This window comes from Equus asinus, chromosome 12, assembly GCF_041296235.1.
Source record: "Equus asinus isolate D_3611 breed Donkey chromosome 12, EquAss-T2T_v2, whole genome shotgun sequence".
Taxonomy (NCBI): domain Eukaryota; kingdom Metazoa; phylum Chordata; class Mammalia; order Perissodactyla; family Equidae; genus Equus; species Equus asinus.
In genome coordinates this window covers 72199993-72215106 of record NC_091801.1, presented here as the reverse complement: position 1 = coordinate 72215106, position 15114 = coordinate 72199993, and the positions used below count along the sequence as shown (strand labels likewise).

Here is a 15114-nt window from a genome sequence, read left to right as displayed (position 1 = left end):
TTCCTTTTGGTCCAACATTCTAACATGCCTTTCCTTATTTTGTTGTTTCCTTCTAGACTTGGCTCAGAGTTAGGAATGCAGTATGCTGTCATTAAATATTACACCAGAACTCCCCTTAGCCCTTGGAGAGAGAGGATGAACATTTATGTGCTAGTATTTTCTTCCTTAAAACACAACTCATATTTATAAGGTACCTATTAGGGGTCAGGTACTGTTATGTGGTGGGGACACATTTTGAGGAAAAAAGAAACAGTCTCTGTCCTTTCTGAAGTTTACAGTGGATCAGATATTAAGCAAGTGATGGCAATTAAGTTTGATAGGTGGAGTGACCTAAGGGACAGCTAGCTTTGAGATGCTGTGATATTAAAGCTGAACCAATAGGAGAGAAGATCCTAATTGCAATGAGGTGTCCGTTCCTCTAGATAGGACCCGCTGGCCCTTCCCAACCCCTTAGCCCAAGCTGAGGAGGCTTCCTCTGGGTTCCCACAGAACCTGCACTTACTGCCATCAGCTCCCTCCAAACATTGCAATGAAAATGTACGTGTGTGTCCACCCCATTAGGCTGCATAGTCCTCAAGAAGAAGGACCATTGTAATCTCATTTTGTGCCTCCACTTACAACCTCTCTTTTAGTACATTGCACAGTTCTTGACTAGAAAATGTTTGTTGACTACAAATAAGAAGCAATCCATTTGCTATTTCAGAAGAGCAGTGACAGGTGGTGGGACTCAGGATCTAATTAGAGTCCAATCAGCCCAGGAGTTAAGGTTCATCTCTGGCCAACACAGTACTATCTTACATAGAAAACATCCAAATAGAGATAATTCTTTGATTACCTTCATTCTCATGTTGAGTTTTCTTTTACTGCTTGTATTTCTTTAATTTCCTCATTTAAAAAGCCACCTGGGAGTATTGAACCTTAAAGAGATGATGCTGACAAAGCCCTTTGACCTCTCTGCAAGAAGGTGAATATACACACATGGAATAACTTGATATTTTGGCTTTTTCTTTACAATATTTAGGTCTTATCGGGAAGTGGTCCCTAACTCTTATTTCAGGGTACACGTTTCTAATAAACTCAGTAGTAAGCCAAAATAAAGAAAAGTACTCTGATACAACACTAAGCCATTGGCATCACCTTGCTGGTTGTCTGAAAGCAGACAAGCAGCATTCTGATCAAGTTCTGGGGTACCACCACCAGGCAACCTCTTTTTTCCAACTTGAATCATAGGAGAAGATCTGAGTTTGTTGCTGGCTTCATGTCAGGGGATCTGTAGGTTAGTTATCAGCTAACCCCTTGGCTTCCTTCATCACCTGGCCATGATCCATATTTCCTCCTTTTATTTCTTCAGTTCCTCCTTGCTCTTACTAAGCCGAGTCTCTTTGTTCTCTCTGACAGCCCAGCGTTCTTCTGCCTCCTTGCCTTTGCACAGAATGAATTCTGGCATCAGTACTCTCCCACTTCCCAAAACATCTCCACATACTCAAATCTTTCTCATTTTCAAGGTCCAAGTCACAGAGAAAATGCTCCAAAATGTCTTTTCTGATTGTTTCAGCTTAATATACTTTCTCCCTCCTCTGAGCTTTATATGGAACCCTCCATGTATACATTTTCGTATTGTTATTTCCTGCTTGGTGTTCTGGGAGTTCGTGGACTGGCCTTATCTTCCCTGCTAGCTGCACATTCACTGAAGGATGATTCACTGCTGTATTCCCAGCACCCAGCAGATAGACGATGCTCGGCACATTTGAGTCTGTCGCATGAGTTGGTACTCCCACTCTTGGATTTCTCATTCTTCAAAATAATAGATGAATCTGGTGGTTGGAATGAGTAAGAGAGAACTGAGAGGCTTGGTTGCTATAGAGCTTCCTTAAATTTGTATTCTTTGTTCTCTCTGGTCTGCACCCAAGTAGGCTGGTTCTTGGGTAGAAAGTATTCAATTCCAAGGGAACAGTGTGAGCAAAAGCATAGGGTGTGAGCAAGCATTGACTCTTTGTAAACTGTAGAGTGATTTGAATGCAGAGTCCACAATGGGAGAAGAGGTGTCATTGGAAAGGGAAAGAAAGCTTCAGAAGGTAGAGACACTTCCATGTGAGAGGACTGGAACTTTATCTTGTAGCCACCGGGGAGAGCCACCCAAGGATGTTAAGCATGCGTGTTTCTGAAAGATGACCCTGGATGTGGTGTGAATAAGAGACTAGAAAGGGGCAAGGTGACCAGCTAAGGAAAAGTTCGCCGTGTTGCATGGACTGTACAGTTTCTTTTGATTTACCCTGGGGTGGAAGAAGGAGAAATGCTAAATTTGTAAAGCATGCAAACACCTTTTTTAAAATTAAAAAAATCTGCAAGAAACAAATGAGCTAACTGTACACGAAAGCCTTTACAAAACCAAGGCAACACACAAATGTAAGATATGCATTCCCTCGGGCTAAGGCAAGATATAGCTTCAAATTAAGTACTGTTTCTAGGCACATCAGATTTATTCATTTCATTCACACAGTGATTTACACCTATTTTTATCTGAAACATCCATTGTTCCCCAGAAAGTGAGGAGGAGAAATGTACTACAGAAGCTGTGGAGCTGAGGGAGAGGAGCATGCCACAGATCGTTAAATTCAAAAGTGTATTTTAAAGTAAAAAGCCAAAGCATTTTTTTCTTCTTTGGTTTTAAGCCTTCATGCTTATACGTCTTTAGGTAAATTTTCAGTCCTTTCTGTCTTGAGGTTAATGACCAAACCCAAAGTAAGTAACTAGTGTTCATCAAAAAAGCTATTTCCCTTCATCTTAATTTCCTTTTCCTTCTGTTTCGGATATTCTGCTTTCTTGTGGCTGCCATTTTGTGACTTCTGAAAATGGTATGTAAAGAGAGTTGATGAATGGAGAGAAATCTGAGGGGAGGAGGGACTCGGAGTCAGTCCCTTGAATTGTTGCCCTTCTTCCCTCTTGACTGGGCAGAACACTTGATGAAGATCCACGTGGCAGAAATTCTTGTCCTCAGTCTGGTAATGAATTGTCTAGACTCCATTTGCTCATCTGAGAAGTGGGGCTGACAATAACAACAGCTAACTTTTGGAACACGTTACTCTATACTCTATCTCAGGGGCCAGCAACTATGGGTCATGGACCAAATCCAGCATGCCACCTGCTTTTGTATGGCCAGAGAGCTAACAGAGGTTTTTACCTTTTTAAATGATTGGGGGAGGGGGGGTGGGATCAAAACAATCACGATGTTTTATGACATGTGAAAATGATATGAAATCAAATTTCAGTGTCTGTAAACAAAACTTTATTGGAATACAGCCACAATCATTCATTTACCTCTTGTCTACAATGCTTTCCCCTGTGTCTTAGTCCACTCGGGCTGCTACAACAAAATACCATAAACTGGGGGGCTTAAATAACAGACATTTATGTCTCACACTTCTGGAGCCTGGGATGTCCAAGATCAAGGTGTTGGCAGATCCAGCGTCTGCTGAGAACACGCTTCCAGGTTCACAGACAGCTATCTTCTCCCCTGACTTTGCATGGTGAAGAGCAGAGAGAGATCTAGTCTCTTTCTCTTCTTATGTAGACACTAATCCCATCCTGGGGGCTCCACCCTCACAATCTCATCTAAACCGAATTACCTCCTAAAGGCCCCATCTCTTAATACCATCACATTGGGCGTTAGGGTTTCAACATACAGATTTTCGGGGTCACAAATATACAGTGGATAACCTACTGCAATGGCAGAGTTAAGTAGCTACAACAGAGACCACATGGCCTGCAAAGCCTGACATAGTTACTATCTGCCCCTTTACAGAAAAAGTTTGCTGTTCCCTGCTCTATGCTTTCAACAACCCAATGAGTGTGTTCCTCCCTGTTTTCCTGCTTTACAAGTGAGGAGACTGGGGCACAGAGAGTAAATTTCTCTAGTTAATTATCACACAGCTAAGCAGTGGATTCAGGATCCACACCACCCAGACAGTCAGGCTCCAACAGGTGCACATTCCTACTCTATATAATGCTGTCTTCCTATTAACCTGCGTCACTCCTCAAAGCCATCATTCAAAACCCAGCTGAAGTCCCATTGCCTCTGAGAAGTCTCTCTCCATTATTCCAGCTTCTATTATTCTGTTTCTCCCACCAAATTTCCATATCCCTTAGCATCAGTTCCATTTTTGTTGGCTCTTTGTCATGCACTGCCGTGGTGGCTTGTTTACTTGTGCTCCTCTCCAAGGAGAACGGGAAGCCTGTTGAGAGCAGGTGATGTGCCTTGATTCTTATGCCGCATCATTAGCCCAGTGCCTGACTCAAGGCAGGAGCTCAGAAAGTGTGAGTTGATTGAACCACTGTGACTTCGCAGGTGAGTGTGACTCTTCTCCCCTCAACTGCAGTAAACTCACGTATGATTGGGATGAAAACCTCCACTTCCTGCGTTTCTCCCCACAGGGAAGAGAACAATGCTAGCTCCCAATGGCCCATTATTAGAGACTTCCCACGTTGACTGATTGAATGAAAATAAAGGCGTTATAACCTTCCTTTATTGACAAAGGTGTTTGACCCAACCCACTGAGGGGGACTGCCTGCTTTGGGGCTATTCAGATATGCCATTTCAGAATGCTGTTTCTCAGCTCATCCTTCCTGTTGCTAGCTTGGTCATCCCACTTCTCTCTTCAAGTACCTTTATTGACTCACCATTATCTGCAGAATCAAATCCAATTTCCTCAGGTTGGTATTCAGAATCTTCACATGTTTGATCCCAAGGCAACTTTCCAGCTACATCTTCACCTTTGTTTTCCCACATCCTAGACTCCTCAGCCTTCCCCAAACAACTATCCTCATCCTATGACCATGGCTTTGACCATGCTGTTCCCAATCCCCTATCTCCATCCATCAATATCTTTGAATACCTAATGCCATGTTGAAATGCCACCTCTTTGAAAACAGGGAAGATGCCTCAGTCATCTCCACTTGTCATACGGTGCTTAACCCATAGCTGCATACAGCAAGTGCTCAATATTGGCTTGCTGTTGCTATATTCCAATTCTTTATCCATCTGGATTCTTTGTGACTATAGAGGTAAAGCCACCACAAGAGGGCAGAGAACAAAAGTTTATGTGTCTTCATTCCTGAGGCTTATTTACTCATTCATCCAGCATTTATTAAGCACCTACAGTGTGCCAGGCACTGTGCTACGAACGTCACATTTATTACCACTCTATCATTCACATTTCAGTGCAGTAGACACTATTATTAGCTTCATTAGACAAGAAGGGAAACCTAGGCTCAGAGAGGTGATGCAATGTGCCCAAGGTCACACAGCCGTTTTGTGTCTGCTCATAGAACAAAACTTACAGTCTTTCCATTATGTGTCATCACCTTAAGACAAAGACCCTAACACCAGGGAGCTCACAGACTTGGAGGGGATTTGAGTTTTACAGCTTGTTCATTAATAACCATTTATTCCACAAATAGTGCACTAGGCATCAGGATCACGGCTGTGAATGGCAGGCAGGCTTCCTGACATCTCGGACGTTACGTTAAATGGGAGACGTGCCATAAACAAATCAACCGAATAATTACAGACTTCGAGAAGCGCCATGATGAAAATAGATGGAGTGATGTGATTGAGAGCACCTGGGAGAGGCCACCATTAGGTGTCGAGTTAGAGCAGCGCTCTTTGAGGAACAGACATTAAACTGAGACATGAAGGATGAGAGGGAGACAGCCGTAATGAGCCAGGAGGAGAGCTTTCCAAGCAGAGGGAACAGCTAGTCCAAGGCCCCTGAGATATGCAGCAGAGGGGGCTTATTCACAAAACAGAAAGGAGGCCAGTGCAACTGAGCAAGAGAGATGGGCATGATGGAAGGTGAAGCTGGAGGGCCGGAAAACCGCTATGTGATTCCACGTTGCCTTGTCGAAAGAAGCAGTCTATCTGACACAAACGTAAGCACTTTGTGAATTACAAATTCCCTGCAAAGGTAGCTGATTAGTACAGTTCTAAAAATTCACTTCCTGATATGTTTTGCTATTCATCACTTTAGACTTTAGAAAGGTAACATAATGCATATAGTGAAATTACGAAATACCCCAGCAGGGACTAGAGAGTACCCTATAATCAAACACGTTAGTATTTCCGCCATGAAGCATGTGAATAACCACACTAAATGGGATAAATAAAGGGTCCAGACAGCTTCATGTCAGTTCAGGGCAGGTGTTGCTGCCAAATAAGTTTTCACAGGTATTTAGGGACCCTGGCACCTTCATTCAGTGATTCTGCCATCTTCAAGGGCCTTGGAGTTTCACTGGACCCTCTTCATCCAACTAGCAGGCAAGGAGTGGGAGAGAACATGACAATTTCCTGGCGGGGACTGGCAGATCTGGAAGTGACATTCACCATTTCTGCCTACTTGCTATTGGCTGTAGCTTCTGTTACATGACAACATCTAACTCTAAAGGAGGCAGGAAATTCCATCCAGTCACATATTCATAAGGCAGAGGAAGAGGTTTGAGGAGCATCTGGCTAGTCTCTGCCACAATCCCCATCAACACGACTTATTTTTCAATGGGAAGAGTAACCTATATTCTGTTGAAAGAACCCAACTGCTGTTCAAACATCTTATAAACAACTATTTTCGGTGACTCTAGAATGCCCAATCCTAGGCCCTCGGTGAACACCCACACAGTACCTCATTATAAGGACAGGTTTCAAGAATCCTGTATGTCCAGCAAACCCCACAGACACTTCCAATGCCTCCTTTTCATATTCTGTGAATTGCCTCCTTTAGAATTTTTCCCCTCCATTTTGTATCTCTTTGGATGTCCTGCTTCTTGTCCAAACTCTTTGGATAACTGGGTCCATTCTGGTCTGACTTCAAGGCAGGGAAGCAAACTGACCTCAATGAGCTTTCCCATGCAAAGGAATGATGGAGGTGTAAAGAGGGGAAAACATAAGAAGCCCAAGAAAGTAAATCAAAACTCATTGAGAAGGTAAGACAAAGAAAGTTCATGGGGCTTATTCACATACAGATTTTTTTTGTTATCAAATGAGGAACTCAACAAACCTGGGTGGGGTTTTCAACATGATTGGTCTAGCTGAAACAGAGAAGGAACTGAAAGTCAAAAAGGGAAAGGAACGTTGATTTGGGGTGCAAAACTTATATCATCACAAATGTCCTGGTTTGTTTTTTAAACTCCTTAAGATCTGTGTTTCAAAGAGAAAACCTCTAACAGTTTGGTGGGTGGCCATAAAAATGTATTGCTCAGGTCTCCTGTGATGGGAAGCATAGTTGACTGCACACCCCAGCTGCTACATCCACTACCGTATTCATGCCAAGGCCACACCTACCCCAGGCTGCCCCCTGCCAGTGACTAAGCATGGCAAGGGTACTAGTCCAGGCCCATCTCTGGGACACAGAACTGGTCTCATGGGCAATTTTACCCGAAGGACTCCCACTGGCCTAGTCAAATACTAGACTTTAGAAATTCACTCCAATCTGAGGCTATTTCTACCCAATTCTCCTTCCTTCCTCCTCTCCTTTCACAGGTGTGAGACCTGCATCAGATTCTGAAGGCTCTCCCTGCCTCCTCCTACTTCCTCCTTCTTTTTTCTTCACAGGTGTTTCCTCCAATAAATCTCTTGAGCACCCAATCCTGTCTTATTGTGTGCTTTTCAGAGAACCCAAGCTTCCACGTTAGTCCATTCAGACATCCAGGTGATCAAGTCAGAGGTGTTTGTTTATATCTCCTCTTCAATTTAGCTTGAATTTTATTTAGAGAGTTGGAAAGAACTGATCACAGGACAATCCTTCTCATAGTCCTTGACCCAAGGAGTTTCTGAGGCCAAAAAGAACTCTCCTCTTGGACAACAGCGAGTAACCGTAGTAATAATTACCACAGCAAAATCATTTCATCTTTTACTCTGCACTAACCAGCCAAATGAGAGGGATATTTAAATGCTCACTTTAGAGATCAGGGGTCCCAGAATGGCGAGGAGACTTACCCGAAGTGATGATGTGTTAGTGGACAGACATGGTAGAGGCCAGCATTGCCCAGCTCCGGGTCTTCCCTGTTCTCCACGCTGCCACGTTACATACTCCATGTCTTACAGCCACTGCAGGACAGAATCAATTCAGGCAACCTGAAGTGACTATTTTGGGTGACACAATCAGTCAATGCAACCCAAAGAAACTCATTTCTGCAAAACAAATGGACAGCAATTCCATGGGTATTTTTTAACTACTCTGAATTGACTGGTCAGAGACATTTTCAGAAAGCTGAAAGGCCCCATCAGGTTCTGAATAGAATCGCAGTGCCCAGCACCATGCCAAGAATACAAACAGTGCCTCATAACTGTTGGCTGACCATTATTGGATGGACTGACCTTGGAGTTTCCCACATGGCATAATCTACTTTTCAAAGTTGACAATTACAGCTGTCTTTGTAACATGTGCTCATTTCAATGGCAAACTGAAGACTAGAGCATGATGGCAAAAGCAATTCCAGATAACATTTATTGCATCCTTACATTGTTGCAGACACTATGCCAGAACCACCCTCAATTATTGCCCCATTTGGCAGATAAGAAAATTGAGGTGTGGAGATATTAAGCAACTTGCCTAGTGTGTCACAGCTAATAAGTGATAGAGATCAGATTCAACCCAGATTAGACAACCACTCTGTCATTCTATCTCGTTCCCAGGGATACTCCAGAACCGAGCATAAAAGTCCCCATTTTGACCCAACAATGGGGGTAAACAAGACTGAAATCATGAATAATCCAGGATAATCACTTGTGTAAAGAAATATTTTCCAGTGCTCCATTCAAAGTAGGTTAACAAAGTGATCCCCAGGAAGGGTGGTTAGATCTTCTGAGCTATGACCTAAGTGGAAGAGGTTTGTAATTATTCCATTAAATGCTTGATAACGAGGGCTTCCAAGGTGCTTATTGCATTTCAAACCATTTCTCTTTAATATTTTCTGCAGATCCCTGTTATGTTGTTGACATTCTAATAGAGGAGCTTGAAAAGCCAGAGGAAATTGCCCAGAGAGAGAATTCAAGGGAACAAGCCATGAGAAGGAGAGAGATGACAAAGGAGGTATAGCAGACCCCACCTACTCAATGACCATGCCCCCTCTTTCCTTGTTTCAAGCCTCCGTGGAAGAATCATGATTCTTCTCAGCCAATCATGGTTCCCACACTCTCTTTACCAATGATTAGTTTAGGTTAGACATGTGACACACTTCCCGTCAAGGGCACATAAGAAGTTTACAAGGTGACTTCTTGGAAAGATTTCCCTCCTCAATACAAAGGAAGTACATAAGGAGGAGACCCTTTTTGCTGAGCTCCCTTCCATCTCATCTGGAATGATGTCCTCAGAGGACATGATGCTTGGAGTGGAGGCAGCCACATTGCAACCATGAGGACAGTCACTGCCAAAACTCTAAGGATGAAAGAACAGAAAGATGTACAAAGCATGGGTCTTTGATATCACATCCAAAAGTGACACGCATCAGAACGCAGCAAGCATACGATCAGCTCAGGCAGGCTTAATCCTTGTTAGGTTTTGTGGAGCATCATGTTTTATTAATAATTACAGTAAAGAAAGATGAAAACCTACAGCATCCATTTATTCTAGCTCTATTTTGTACCCAGCAATGGGCAAGATGCTTTTCACAATATCTTTCTCCATCAGCACAAGAGAGGCAAGCTGATGCTCACAGGGGTAAAATGAGGCAGCCACCTCATACTTACCCAAATCAGCTGCAATTTTTTAATCCCCAGCATCCTTTCCCTCTTCTTCTGTTAACAGCACCTAAATTTTCCTATAGGAAATGGAAACACATTCCACGTGGTTCTGGATGAACCATCAACCATGGTGTCCTGGCCCCCCTCCCACATACCTAACAGATAGTAAGGCCTAAAGAACTAATAATGTTTTCTCTAAAACACATTTGTCTTCTCTTCTTGACCCGATTATACTTATTTTTAAAAATCTGCTGTCCTAGGGGGCTGGCCCCGTGGCCGAGTGGTTAAGTTTGCTCACTCCGCTGCAGGCGGCCCAGTGTTTCATTGGTTCGAATCCTGGGCACGGACATGGCACTGCTCATCAAACCACACTGAGGCGGCGTCCCACATGCCACAACTAGAAGGACCCACAGTGAAGAATATACAACTATGTACTGGGGGGCTTTGGGGAGAAAAAGGAAAAAAATAAAATCTTTAAAAATCTGCTGTCCTCCCAACTTGGCAAAATTAAAAAAAAAAAAAAAGACCCTCTCTTTAATGTCTTTTCCAGGAAACCGCTTATTCTAGATAGATTTACCATATAACTAAGATTCTACCTGGGGGACAGTAAAGTTCTAGTGAATTTGCACCAGTTACAAGTTTTCGCACCACAGACTGACTCTGGAGGTATGTGGAGAAGGTGTGCCATTACCAGGAAACAAGGAGTCAGAGGGAAAATATGTGGAGGGCTCTCACCACTCACACTTGTTAGAGACATATCATAAACAAACACAAATTCTGAGGACACAGATTTCCCTGTGAGTACACTGTCACTGTCAGGAAAATACTGCTCATCTTTAACACTGGAAAGAAACGAAGGGATAAGCTTTGCCTAGAAAGTTCAAGAACACATGCGCTCTGTTGACGTGACTTAGCACAACCTTTTAGATTCACGCTGCTCAGACCATATAGTACAGGGGCCTGCAAACGATGACCTGAGGGCCAAATCTGGCCCGTCATCTGCTTTTGTAAATAAAGTTTTATTGGAACACAGCCATGCCTGTTTGTTCACATACTGTCAATGGCTGTTTTCATGCTGCGGAGGCAGAGTTGAGTCTTTGTGATAGAGATCATTTGTCCCACAAAGCCTAAAATGTTTACTATTTGGTCCTTTACAGGGAAAGATTGCTGGCCACTGGTCTAGTATAATAATATCACCAATTATTATGTTATTAAACATCTACTTTTATCACAACATTTAGGTCTCAGTACCTTTGAAGTAGGTACTCAACTCCATTTTTCCAAAAAGGAAGAAAAGTGAAGCTTAGAGGCTTTTAATAACTTGCCAAAGGCAGCACAGACCAAGCAAGGATTCAAGCCCAGACATGGGCATTCATTTATGAACATTTATTGACCAACCGCTAAGTGCTGAGCACGCGCCAAGTGCAGGAACACAGTGCGAAACAACACGGTACAATCTTTGCCTCTTGGAGCTCACGGTGGATGGAGAGAGATCGTTGTCAAACAGATAATCACACAAATGTATATGTTATATATGATTACCAAGCTGTGAGAGAAAAGGATAGAGCGCTAGAGAGAGAAAAAACGGGGGTCAAGTTTAGGTGCGAAGGGGGAGCCTTTAGGCTGGCTTCCCAAGACAGCAAGCCTGCAGTAAAGCTTCCTTGGTAAGGCTTCATTGGGAGGTGCGGTCTAGGACAGCAAGAGAAAAGGAACAGGAGAATGAGGAAGGGGTGGGGGAAAGCGGACATGGGCGGCATTTACCAAGGTGGCACCTGCCTTGTAGGAAAATACAGCTACTGGCTCAGACAAATGGGCCATCAGAGCATCTGTGACTTGGGGACTCCATCCAGGAGGGAGAGTGAAAGATCTATCTGCTGGCTCCTTCCATTTCCTGTTCCCTGAGGAGGGCTGACACCACCTGAAGAGTTAGGAGGCCAGGTGACTGCAGGAGGTTGGGCTCTCCATCAAGCATATTCAACATAGCACAGAAGGTCAGATGAGGCTGAGAAAACCACAGAGTGGTCAGTCAGGAGCCAAGGTCAGGGAGTCTCTCTGGGGAAGTGACATTTCTGCTGAAACTAGAGAAATGAAGTGAATGAATGGGAAAAAATGTTACTTAGGCTGAGAGGAAAGGAAGTGCAAAGGCCCTGAGGCAGGAGTTGGCATATTAGAGAAACTGAAAAAGACTTGAGGCCCAGGAGTTATACGCCACAGGTCTATAGCCCTGCTCCACCATTTACCAGCTGTGTGAACTGGGGAAGTTTATGACCCTCTCTCAGCTTCCTTTCCTCACCCATAAAATGGAAATCATAATTGTTTCTACCGCACACAGTGGTCATAAGGATTAAACCTCATTCATTTAAGCAATTAACACAGTGTTTGGCCCATAAAAGGCAAAAAAATAATGTTGGCTATTATTTTATTATTATTATTACTACTATTGTTACTACTTACTCTGACCTATTGCATTAAAATAGCTGCAGAAGGGCCCTGGAGTTAGCACGGTTAGAACATCCTCACAATAATTTACATTACTGTTCAGCACTTTCTGTAAAAGGATCATGCATTCACACCCTTGCCACACCTCCCTCTAGGGCCAGTAAATTTCCCTATTGCCATGCCTGACCCGGCGAACTGCTCTGGCCATAGGCCTATGGGAGCCACATCCCTGCAGGAGTTGAAGGTGACCGCACAGCTGAGCTGGTCTCCCGCACTCAGGTCTTCGGCCAGAAGAACAGCACATTGCACACAGGCTGCACTGAACGCAGTCACAGACCGAGAAGACCCACGGAACTGACCTGGAGGCAACCCCCAGCCTGAGCAGAGCCCTTGCTCCCCTGTAGGCTTCAGGTAACAAGAAGAGAAACCAGATTTTCGTTATTATAAGCCCTGAGATCTAGGGGGTTCTTTATTGTACAGCAAAACCATGTCGACGAAAATAATCCATAACCAATCTATAAATGAAAATTTAGGAGAGTTTCTTCTGAGCTGAAATCTGAAGACCATGGCCCTGGGCCTTTCTTCTCAAAGAAAGAAAGGGCACCAAAGAAGTGAGGTATACAGAGTGGTGATATACCCACAAACAGGATGTTTCACATATGATTGAAATGTCCCTCCCACAATAGTCACAAGATTGCCCTGTCTGCACAGCGCTTGATGGACACAGCAGGTAGTGGGTCTGCTATCTTGGAGGGCGCAGCAGGAGGCAAGTCAATTGTCTGAGCTGGGTGGTCACAGGTGAGCGCAGCAATCAGTTCCTAGCCTAAGGAAAGATGCCTAATCCTTAAGGGAATGCCAACGTTGGGAGGGGGAGGGAAGTTACACCTTTATCTCAAGGGCCTTTGTTCTTGCCATAGGGAATATCTAAAGCAGATATACAATGCATGCTCAACAGCCAGGGTCAGGCCCTTTTGGAAAGACAAGGTCAGGCCGAATTAGGTTTACACCAAATGGCTTCCCCATGTACTCCAATATATCCTATTGCTTGCCATTTCTATTTGTCAACCGATAGGTCTACTCCCTCCCAATTCTTTTATACATGGAATCATGAAAGTATAGAACACGGAGCTCTGGACTCTTAGGGGAGCTTCTTTTGTGCAAGGACAGATATGTGGGCAGAGACTTGAGGAGACCCACGTATGTAGACGGGATAGGGATGTGGGCAATGGCGGTGTCAGAGAATTAGCTCTCTAGCTGATGTTAGGAAATACCCAGTGCTGCCATGAATGCACCCACTCGAATCTCTCCACGCTCTTCCGTAGAGGGGGCAGCCCCTTCCTGGTTTTGACACATACCCCTCCTTCTGCATGTACCATCTGGGTGATTTCTGTTCCCTTCTAGATATCTCTAGATGTTCATTTTCATTTTCTGCTGAGAGCAGAGAATGGGGTGGGGAGGGTTGACACAACCAGGGTGGCTTTCTCCAGACCTCACAAAGGTCTTTACTCCACTGGTGATCCCAACACAGCTCCAGCCCCCTTGAAAATCCTTGTTAACCACCTGCACCCCTCGCTGTTCTCTAAGAACCATATTAATAACAACACTCCCATTCATACAATTTCAAATTCCAAAGAGACGCTGGAGACATGGCCTATTTGTACTCCAACCAATGCCTTTTGTGGCCTTTGGAGAGGCAGCATCACGTAGTGGTTCAGAAGGTAAATCATGTCACCAGAATGCTTGCATTTGAATCCTGCTTGCCAGCAGTGTGACCTTGGACAAGTTACTTAACTTCTCTGTGCCTTCATTTTCTCACAATTGTAATAGTAGTTATACTGTAGGGTTCCTATGAGAATTATTTGAGTGAATGCATATAAAGCACTGAGAATACTGCCTGGCATATATCGAAATGCTCAGAAAATGTTAGCTCTTCATATTGTTTTATGAATGAGCCCAAGTATTTTGGTCAAGTCACAGAGGCAGAGGCAGAGAGGGGGATTCCAAACTCCAGCCTCCTCTTCTAAATGCTTGCAGTGGCCTCCGTCCCAGCCCTCCACCCCGCTTCTCGGGACCCATGCTGCCCTTGCGCTCGCTCTGTTGTTCTGGCCTGGGCTGTGGGTATTCTTATTGGCAGAAAATGAGTGGCAGCGAGATCAGAATGGAATAGTTATGCATCATTTAACAACGGGGAAGTGTTCTGAGAAATGTGTCGTTAGATGATTTCCTTGTTGTATGAACATCAGACAGTGCACTTACACAAACCTAGATGGTATAGCCTACTACCCACCAAGGCTATATGGAACTAACCTTATGGGACCCTCATCAAGTGTGAATCCATTGTTAACCAAAGCACCATTACGCGGCATTACCGTATTGCATAGCAATGTCCAGAGACACAGAGCAGGCAAGAGAAAGGGGAAGAAAAAGGAGGAAAGGGGGCGAGGGCCTGAGCGTCATTCCGAATGGGGTCATGGCTGCGCTGAGGGGCAGGAGCACCCTGCTCAGAGGAATCACTCAGCGCCCCTTCAAAGAGAGAGTCTTTAACTGTACCATAATCCATTACATGCCAGCAAAACAGAGAAGAAGACCTCTCCTATGTCTTCTCAAACGATTCAGCTCTGGCCCAGACTTGCATACCTTCCTGGCATTAACCACCATCCCTAGCAGGCAACCCAATGGGGAACTATTTCCACACTCTGAACTCTGGTGACTTATTAAATATTCCTTCCAAACAGTCTTCTCACTGAGAGGAGTGGCAATAAATAAAATGTTTTCCGTATCATTACATCTCCAGTGATGTGTCTTATTGCCTGTTAAAGAGTCAATCCTCTAGAAACTTCCTGGCTGGCCCATCCCTTAATTTGACCATCATTAGATTAATGCACATTTTTCAAAGACAAAGTAAAGGGGCCATAATTGCAAAATAATGGCTGAAACAGTGGATC

The 15114-nt window shown here is 44.1% G+C and overlaps 1 long non-coding RNA gene across 7 annotated transcripts in view; it reads right to left on the bottom strand.

Moving 5' to 3' along the window:
* Positions 1 to 15114, bottom strand: part of LOC106824820 (uncharacterized) — a 454906-nt gene that overhangs the window by 94867 nt on the left and 344925 nt on the right. For all 7 annotated transcript variants that reach the window (XR_011493359.1, XR_011493365.1, XR_011493361.1 and 4 more), the window contains exon 12: positions 7985 to 8095. This is a non-coding gene — a long non-coding RNA (uncharacterized lncRNA). The remainder of the gene's footprint in view (positions 1 to 7984; positions 8096 to 15114) is intronic.